At 36.2% G+C, this 10,000-nt stretch overlaps 1 protein-coding gene across 2 annotated transcripts in view; it reads right to left on the reverse strand.

Moving 5' to 3' along the window:
- LOC137624474 (carbohydrate sulfotransferase 1-like) overlaps positions 1-10,000 on the reverse strand; it is a 167,555-nt gene that overhangs the window by 150,238 nt on the left and 7,317 nt on the right. The window lies entirely within an intron of this gene.

The raw sequence follows: 10,000 nt of genomic DNA on the forward strand, positions 1-10,000 counted from the left end.
ATAAAATCATACAGAACTTTTACTTCTGTATTTTTTCTTAATCCTACAAACCCGAGGTACTCGATTCAACATATAGTACAGTTGGTAGAGGGGGTCTGCGTGCACCCCCCGGAAAATCAATTTCTAATTGGTGTCTTCCTATGGGGAAAAATGTGTAGAAAACGGTTTGCTATGTTAAAAATTTGAAATATTGTCCCACGTGCCTTTTTTATGCAAATTAAGCCGCCATTACATGAAAATACTAAAATCGCTATAACTCCGCCAATACAACAGATAACTGCAAAAATAAGGTGTCTAGACCCAGGTTTTGAGGGTCTAGCATCAATATAAGACCAGTCTCATAGTGACCACATGTGTTCCTGACATGTAAGATATGCAAATTAGTGCCGCCATTACTGAAAAACCTATTTTTACCATATCTTTGCAAATGTTATAGCAATCGTGAAGAACGTGTTGCCTGTACTCGTATTTTAAGGGTGAAAGAACATCATAAGACCAGTCGTTTTTTCATCACAAGTGTCATTTGCACATTAAGAAGAAATCATCTGGAAATCATCTAAATGTTCCCTGTCATCACAAGCTTCAATCGTCATCGCTTTCATCGCTGTCGAAGTCAAATGAATCTGTTTCTTCGTCTTCGCAATTATCTTCTGCTTCCTCCTGATCATCAATAGTTTCAAGGAGATCAACTAGTGAGGTAGGTAGTACTGGACCACATGACCACAATGGTTCCAGCATGCCTTCTTCTGTCTTTATCCATCCCTGGCCCTCGTCGTAGGGGTTTGGCTTTTCACAAATGGGTTCGTTAGCTCGTTTGTACAAACAAACCCGGTGGTTCACACGCTGGACATGGGGCTTCAATGCTGAAAGACATGGAGGGAGGCGAGCAAAGTCCACCTTAGATTTCAATGTTAATTTTTCATTTTCTCCTACCATCTTTCGAAAGCATCTTAGATCGGACGGCATCCACAGACAAATCACGACTTTGGCTGTACATCAAGCAAGTGAATTGTTCTAACTGGTTCAACATTAGGCCATTTATGCTCCAGTCATTCCCAAGTTCTCTGAACACCTTGTGGAATCTCGGGTTCTTCTCAAGCTTTTTTTAGTGGACCGACCTTCCCTTTTCCTTTGAAAGCACTGGTACAATCCTCCCCAGTGAAGACATAGAAGCCAAGAAGGGTAGCACAGTAGTCCTCCCCTAATGATTGTGCAAGCTCAGATACATTGATGAGCTGACGTTGCTTTCCTGATCCTGTATCAAGGTACACAGTCAGTTTGATAGCATGTGCTTTGGTAATTTCCATTTTCCATCTGACACTGCACGGCAAATGTCTTGCCCAATGGAGAATACCAGTCGCTTCATCTTTTCACTTGTATCTATGTCTTCTTTTCCTGACATCACCATGCTTAGAAAACGAATGAGATCAGATGGTAGTAGATCATCACAGCTGAGGTCCATATCATCTAATGTTGGCGGCCATGGGAGGACTTTGGAGTCTTTGTAAGCCTGTAGAATATTACTGCGAAGAAGCAGAGCAGCGTTTTGGTATTTGTCTTTGCTACCAAGCGTGTAAGCTTGTGCTAAAGCATCGTTAACCGAAATATTGGAATTGTACACAAGCCAAAATGAAATTGCATCAAGTTTGTCATGATCAACCTTCAGAAAGGACACATGCTCCTTAATTGAATCATTTTGTAGACGTTTCAGGAGTTTCTCTGAGCGGTAGTTTTCATTCTCCTGCCCATTGCGTTTCAGTTCTTCAATATAGAGCAAGCGCAATGATGTTAGACGCAGGACTTCATTCCGTTGGATGACATGAGTTCGAATGTGTTCCCGTACAAAATTCAGTGCCTTCTCATAAGCGGCCGAAATCTTCGCGTGTTCAGTACGCTTTGGGTCATTTGCTCTGTTAACCCCGCGTTCAAAGTTAGCAAATGCGGTGTGGAATGATCTCAAACATGATGGGTGATGTTTTGCTTCTACAGCAAAGAGGTCTACATTTTTCACACGTCTATGAAGCCGAAACATGCCCATTTTTTCAGCTCTCGATTCAATTTGTTCCCATGCATTTTCCTTGTTTCTCCAAGATGAGAAATGGACAGGTCGTAAAATTTTTCGATCAGCACCTTTGATCTCTACTTTCTCACAAAAATGCACTCCTCTGAAAAGACAGGTCCAGTTGAATGTCTACGAGGTGAATGCAATAGCGAGGTGGATGCCTGTGGTTCCTCAGTTGTCTTATTTTCTATAAGATGCAGATTGCCAGAGAACCGCTGATAACACTGACGGTGATACCCATTATTTTCAAGGTCCTCGGGGACAGTCTCAGGAATCTGGTCGCATACAGACTGCATACGATAGGGAGATGCATGTGGCTGACAGAGCCGCAGGTCCCGGATTTCATGAAGGTGCTTTAGTTTATCAAATGCAGTTCCTTTGATTCTACTGAGTGGGGTAAAAGGCCCATGATCAGAGATGGATAACACATGAAGCATGCATACAGGTGCAGGTGAAGCAGGCTTTTTGCTCAGGCTGGTGCGTTCAGTGCTGGCAGATTCAGCATTCCTTCGCTTTGGCATGATGGCGAACTTATACCAAAACTATTACTCTGAAATGAGAAGTATAGGCCCTATAACCAACATGATGAAGTGTTTTGAAATATTACTACCAATGACACTAAGTCATGCAAGTAATTGCATTAATTGTCTTATCAAATAGAGCTTGAGAGATTATATAAACACCTTTTACCTATCTGACTATAAGCAGACTAAATTATGATAAACCTAGAAAAGATAAACCTAGAATGATTCATAAATTGCTGAAAAACACACTGCTTCATCCAATATAAATGACACGGATTCAATGAATCACATCCTCTCCTATTCAGTAAAGTGTTGCCACCTATGATGAAATGATAAAAAATATTTCACTGCTTAATAAACACTAATTGGTAAGTACCCTCAGAATCTCTCATTACCTGACTATATCTCATTATAATAAAACAAATAAGCAAAAGGCACATTCAAATATAGTCTAATAATAAACATCAACCCATAAAACAAGGGTACAGACAACACGTTCTTCACGATTGCTATAACATTTGCAAAGATATGGTAAAAATAGGTTTTTCAGTAATGGCGGCACTAATTTGCATATTTTACATGTCAGGAACACATGTGGTCACTATGAGACTGGTCTTATATTGATGCTAGACCCTCAAAACCTGGGTCTAGACACCTTATTTTTGCAGTTATCTGTTGCATTGGCGGAGTTATAGTGATTTTAGTATTTTCATGTAATGGCGGCTTAATTTGCATAAAATAGGCACGTGGGACAATATTTCAAATTTTTAACATAGCAAACTGTTTTCTACACATTTTTCCCCATAGGAAGACATCAATTAGAAATTGATTTCCGGGGGGTGCACGCAGACCCCCTCTACCAACTAGACTAATAGTTAAAAAAAAAATAAATACATCAAATAGAAGATCATACGACTGGATGCCACCGGTGTATTTTTGTGCATCATTGACTGCCCATTTCATAAAGTGTGGGAAAACCTTTTGCCCATTTCACGAAATGGGCAATTTCACAGATGGGACATGACATTATTCATATATATACAGTATATATATATATATATATATATGTATGTATGTATATATATATATTTTATATACATACATATATATGAGTTTGTATATATACTGTATATATATACAGTATATATATATATATATATACATATGTAATTTATATATACATATATATATATTTATAATTTATATATATTCATATATATATATATATATGTATGTATGTGTATATATATATATACACACATATATATATATATATATATGTGTGTGTGTGTCTAATTATATATATGTGTGTATATATATATATATATATATATGTCTGTATATATATGGATGTGTTTGTGTATATATATATATATATATATGTGTGTGTGTGTGTGTGTGTGTGTTTGCGCGCGTGTGCGTATATGTATGTGTTCAACTCTAAGCAACTTCTTCCACCTCACAATCGCCAGCTTACATTTGTGTAACAATGCTCCCTGTTAGTGGCGATTTATCAGAGGCGCTTGAGGATTACATGAATTTATTAAGTAAATGGAATTACGAAGGCTGATCCAGGAATAATACCGAAAGTAGTTATTTTGGGGAAAGGAATAGGCAAGAGCTCATTCCATGCCTTGTACAATACGCTCATTCCCTTTATTGCTTGTTGTTCATTGTTGAAAATTCGTTGCCTAATTTTTTTTTTTTTTTTTTTTTTTTTTTATATATATATAGAGTCAAGAAGCTGTGGGGTTTGTGATAACGACTGAATCTCGAATGTAATAATAAATTTTTAAAATTTTTAGTCAACAATTAAAAAAAAAAAACTTAAGTTTAAATGTTAATAGTGGAATAGTTATTGAGTTTCTCTTGTATTAATAAAAAAAAAATTATTTAACTAATAACTAATAAATGGATTTCATGAGGCTATTTTTATAATCAATTTTGGAAATTCTTATTTAACAGAAAAAGAAAAAAAAAACGTTTGTCTTAATGTTAATAGTGGAATAGTGTTTGAGTTTCTCTTTTATTAATGAAAATATTTATTTAATTAATAACTAATATATGATTTTCATGAGGCTATTTTAAAACATTTTTCGTATCATAGCCGACAGAAGAGACGTGTCTGACTTGTTCCCTAATGTTAGAAAAAAAAGTAATAATTGTCTATGTTGACAGCAAAAAAAATATTCAGTGTTTTACCATTTAAAAATGTTTGGTTTTGTCGTAGACATCTCTGGAATATTTCAATTCCCCACCTCTCTCTCTCTCTCTCTCTCTCTCTCTAACTGCACCTACTTATTAGTCTTCTACCATATCTGTTATTTCTTTTCATTCATCTTTTAACTCTTTACTTCGTAGCGCCATTTGACCCATAATGGCCTCCCAGGCCCTAGCACCGAGGTGCATGGTCCAAAGTGATAAATCCAATCCAATCTCTCTCTCTCTCTCTCTCTCTCTCTCTCTCTCTCAGTCTATCGCGTGCCGAGTGAAAGTATCTGAGACGCGAACTGAACCCGTCCCCCAGACGTAGGACTCTCAGCTAGAGATAGAGATCAAGCGATAAAAGGAGTAGAGGGGGGGGGGGGTTAGGAGGAGGAGGGGAACCCTTTGAACTTCCATTATAAAACTCCTTTTTCCTCCTTTTTTCAATTAGGTCCCATCCCCACAGCCTTCAGAGCCTTAACTCCCCCCCCCCCCTCTCTTCCACCATCCCCCTACATCTCCCCCCCCCCCTCAACTTCCTTTGGGATGGGCAAAATTCAGAGATCTTGTTAAAGATCTCAGTCTAAAAAAGGCAAGAGTTCATGATAGTCTTAATTTTTTTTTTTCATCGCTTCACTTTTTTGAGAATATGTCCATTTTAAAAGCGTTGTATTCTCTCTCTCTCTCTCTCTCTCTCTCTCTCTCTCTCTCTCTCTCTTGGATGAATGTATGAGGGGAGATAAATAAAAATGTCATTAACAAGAAGTACAATAAAACTAAATAAGAGAGTTAGAGAAAGAATGAAGAAAAATGCATACATCTTCCATTTCTCAAAAAAAATCTTTAAATGTCGAAAGTGATTTAAAGTGATTTAGAAGAAAGCTCCACCCCACCAAAAAAAAAAAAAAAAAAAAGAAAAGAAATAACAACAGGGTGCAATCAAAAGTCGATCTAATTAAAATCGAGAGAAGAAGTAGAGGAAAGGAAGTGAAATTACGATTGGAAAAGTATCCAGAACATTCTAATCAGCTAATCATGTCTCTTTTGGTGATTCGTCCGTTTTCCTGGAAACATTCTTTAGTCGATAGTTCGATGGGGCAGCTATGGGATAGGAGAGAGAGAGAGAGAGAGAGAGAGAGAGAGAGAGAGATTAAACTTACTTTGTAATACTATTATTATTATTATTATTATTATTACTAATTATTATTATTATTATTATTACTATTATTACTATTATTATTATCATTATTATTGTATAATTATTATTATTATAATTATTATTATTATTTCCTAAGCTGCAACCCTAGTTGTGAAACCAGGGTGCTATAAGCCCAAGGGCTCCAACGGGGAAAATAACCCAGCGAGGAAAGGAAATAAGGAAAAAGAGAAGTTTAAGAATAGTAACATCAAAATAAATCTTTCATATATGAACTAGAAAAACTTGAAAATAACAAGAGGATAAAAAAAAAGAAGAAGAGAAACAAGATAGATTAGTATGCCCGATTGTACCCTCAAGCTTGATTTTAATTCCATTGGAGATAATTTACCAGAAAAGGAGAAATATTTTATAATTGTGTAGCCTTTGATAATTCTATGGGATTTTGATTCATATTGAAAGAAGCAGAAAAACTTGAGCCTGGTGTTAGAATCATTCAATTCGTCCTTTTATCCTTAGATTAACCGACTCTTTATTATTCAGCATAACATCTGTCGGTATCATGAATTCAAATACTTGTACCTCAATTAATGTATAAACAGTATATAAATGAAAATGCATTTATACTTAGCATTTTATTTAAGTCCTTATTTATGTTTGTTTCATAAGGGCTTAAATAACAGGATTATTAAATTATCTAGTTTTTGTCATTGTTCTGTTAATATTTTATTTGTTCATCCTGTCATCTATTCTCGCTCCTCTCAATTATCAAATCTCTTTCTTTCGCCCCTTTTCCCATCCCCTCGTCTGGCTCTCCATCTTCGTTCATAACTGAGCTTTCGCTTCTTGAAAAGGGAGGTAATATTGGTAGAGAGAGAGAGAGAGAGAGAGAGAGAGGAGAGAGAGAGAGAGAGAGAGAGAGAGAGAGAGGGAGAAAGCGCGCTCAGCACTTTGTAATATGACATAATTTATTGAAGAAATATAATGTATATTATATTATATATATATATATATATATATATATGTATATATAAATGTATATGTGTGTGTGTATATACATATATATATATATTATATATATATATATATATATAATATATACATATATATATATATATATATATATATGTATATATACATATATATATATATATATATATATATATATGTATATATATACATATATATATATATATATATATGTATATATATATACATATATATATATAAATAAATAAATAAAGCAGAAACCAATGAATTGTCATCATATGAGAGACATATACCTACACATAAAGGGTACTTGAATTTGCGACACATATGATACTGTAATTCGCTAGAGACTATATAGCAAAGGCCACTGCTAACGATGTGCGGGAAAGAGAATGGCTCCGTAATTTAGGAGCTCATCCTCTATAATTCCTCTTACTAGATAAATCCCCCCAGCGATCCCACAGCAATGGTTAAATCCCCGCTAATGCCGTATATTGTTCGCGAAATGAGAAACTGCGGCCGCGAATTGGGAAGCGCGTTTGACAGGGGGATTACCAGGCTCCTGTACGCGGGTGATTACGTCATTGTTTACCGGGTGCGTTCCATTTGGCAGAGTCCATCGATAGAGGCCTCCCCGGTAAGCTCCACTTGTAACGTCCTTTTGAAGTTTGTGTTCGTGTTTCCTTTGTAATTGGTGGGAGCTTAGTTTCAATGATAGAATGGCTAGTGGTTTGGCGTACGGTTGACGACTGTGATATCAGGATTGTTGATGTAATGAATATGGAGTTGGCTGTTTGTAACGAGAGCGGTCTCCTGTGAGTATTTGATAGGACATGTTCTGAAAATTGGCGATCGCTTAGTAAATTCACTCTTACGATTAGATTATTATTATTATTATTATTATTATTATTATTATTATTATTGTTGTTGTTGTTGTTGAATCATTTGTATAGGTTAAAATATTGCTTTAGTTTCGTTATAATAGCCAAAATAGTTTTGACAACAATGAATCCTCCTATTTTATGAAGTCATCAAAAAATAAAGTTCACTGGGATTCATCTGAATCTGCTCGTTCATTCTTGAGATATTCTATTGAATGGTTCATGAAGCAGACGAGAACAAAACTCCCTCTCTTTCCCTCTCTCTCTCTTTCCCTCTCCCAATCCCTCTCCTTTTCCCTGTTTCTCACTTTCCCTCTCCCTCTCTCCCCACCTTCATGGCTAACGTAAGAACGTATGACATTTAAGTATGGTTTCTAGTGCATTCCTATTCCTATCATGGTAACTACCCACCATATTTGATCAACTACCAGGTTCTTCGATCACAACCTCGATACCATCATCATCATCATCAGCCGTAACTAGTCCACATCAGGACAAATGACTTATGCCAGGCTGACACTTGCACGACTTTTTGCCACGAATATGTCGTGGCAAGTCGTGACATTTTGTGGCACGAACTGGAAAATAATAATAAAAAAAAAAAAAAAAGATTACCTCAGAATCACAGCTCACCTGTCCACATTGACACGAACTGGCACGACGAGTTCACGACGAGTTCATGCATAGTTTTAGCATAGTTTGCGCAATTCCCGCATCGTCCCGATGAGTTCACGAACAGTTCACGCATAGTTCACGCCGCGTTCACGAAATTTTGTCGTGACCAAAATTTGAACATTTCTAAATTCTCGTCACGACATGCCACGATGTCACGACAGGTTCACGACGAGTTCACGCCAGGTCACGACTCGAGTCGTGACAATGCATGCCACAAATTCGTGCAAGTGTCAGGGTACCTTTAGACTTGTCCTCCCACTCGCGACTGTTTATGGTCTGTCTGTGCCAGTCTGTACTCGCAAATTTTCCAAGTTCGTTACTCCATCGTCTTCTCTTCCTTCCCCTACTACTTTTGCAGTCTTTAGGAAACCTGTCTTTTATTATTAATGTCTATCTATTGTCTGTCATTCTCATTATTTGTCTTGTCTATGTGTATTTCTTTTTATTACATGTTAGAATATCCTTTACCCTAGTATCCTCTCTTATCCATGTTACTCTTTTTCTCTCTCTTAGTGTTAATACCATCACTATTTTTTCTAGAGCTCACTGAGTTGTAACTAGCTTATGTTCTAAGACTTTAGTGAGGCTCCAAGTTTCTGATGCCTGAGTTAATACTAGTAAGACCATCTCATTAAATACTTCTCTTTGTAGAGAAAGTGTCATTTTACTTTTCATAATTTCATTTTGTTTACCAAAAATTCTCCGTCCCATGCTTATCCTTTTAATTTGGTCTTTTGTCTTAGGGAAACACTTATTGTCTCTGTTTAGTACGTATATTCATTAAAAGTCTCTAGAGGTCTATCCATAACCCTTATTTGTTGTCTCTGTATTTTCATTGAACATTGTCTTAGTTTTACTCATATTCATTTTCTGGCCTACATTTCTGCTTTCTATATTCAAGTTTTCTATCATCTTTTACAATTCTCTCCTTACACTTCTCATCTATTTTGTTTTTTAGAAAGCATAAATCCAAGTGGGAAGTGAAAGAAGAAACTTTCACCTTCAGTGATTGGAATCGAATTGACTTAAGTGAGAATGAAGTTTGGACAGAAATGTTGTATACTTTTATATAAAAACGATAAATTTTCTTGGAATTTATCACGTCATTAAATCAAACTTCATATGATTCCCAGTGACTAGTTCTGTTATACCAATTATGCTCGATTTCCAATGAACTTGCTATTTCAAGAACTAGGCTGATTGCAGAACAGATATTGTATTAATTCTCAATAGTTCCATTTCTCAATCTCAATGATACAAAAGCAATGTTTGACTTTAATCTACTGCAAGAGAGCATTGGATTCCGATTCCAAGACACCATCTAACTTTTAAAAGACTTTATTTTTCTAGCATTAAGTCATATCCAGCGTTGCATCTTCCGCTTCCCGCCATTTCTTCCCGCCAATTTTTCTTTTCCCGCCAATTTTTCTCTTCCCGCCAACTAATCAGACGCTAACTATGAGCGTTATGGTATTGTGAGATCTCACACTTTTGTGCTCTCACCCTT

Source organism: Palaemon carinicauda, chromosome 31 (assembly GCF_036898095.1).
Source record: "Palaemon carinicauda isolate YSFRI2023 chromosome 31, ASM3689809v2, whole genome shotgun sequence".
Taxonomy (NCBI): Eukaryota; Metazoa; Arthropoda; class Malacostraca; order Decapoda; family Palaemonidae; genus Palaemon; species Palaemon carinicauda.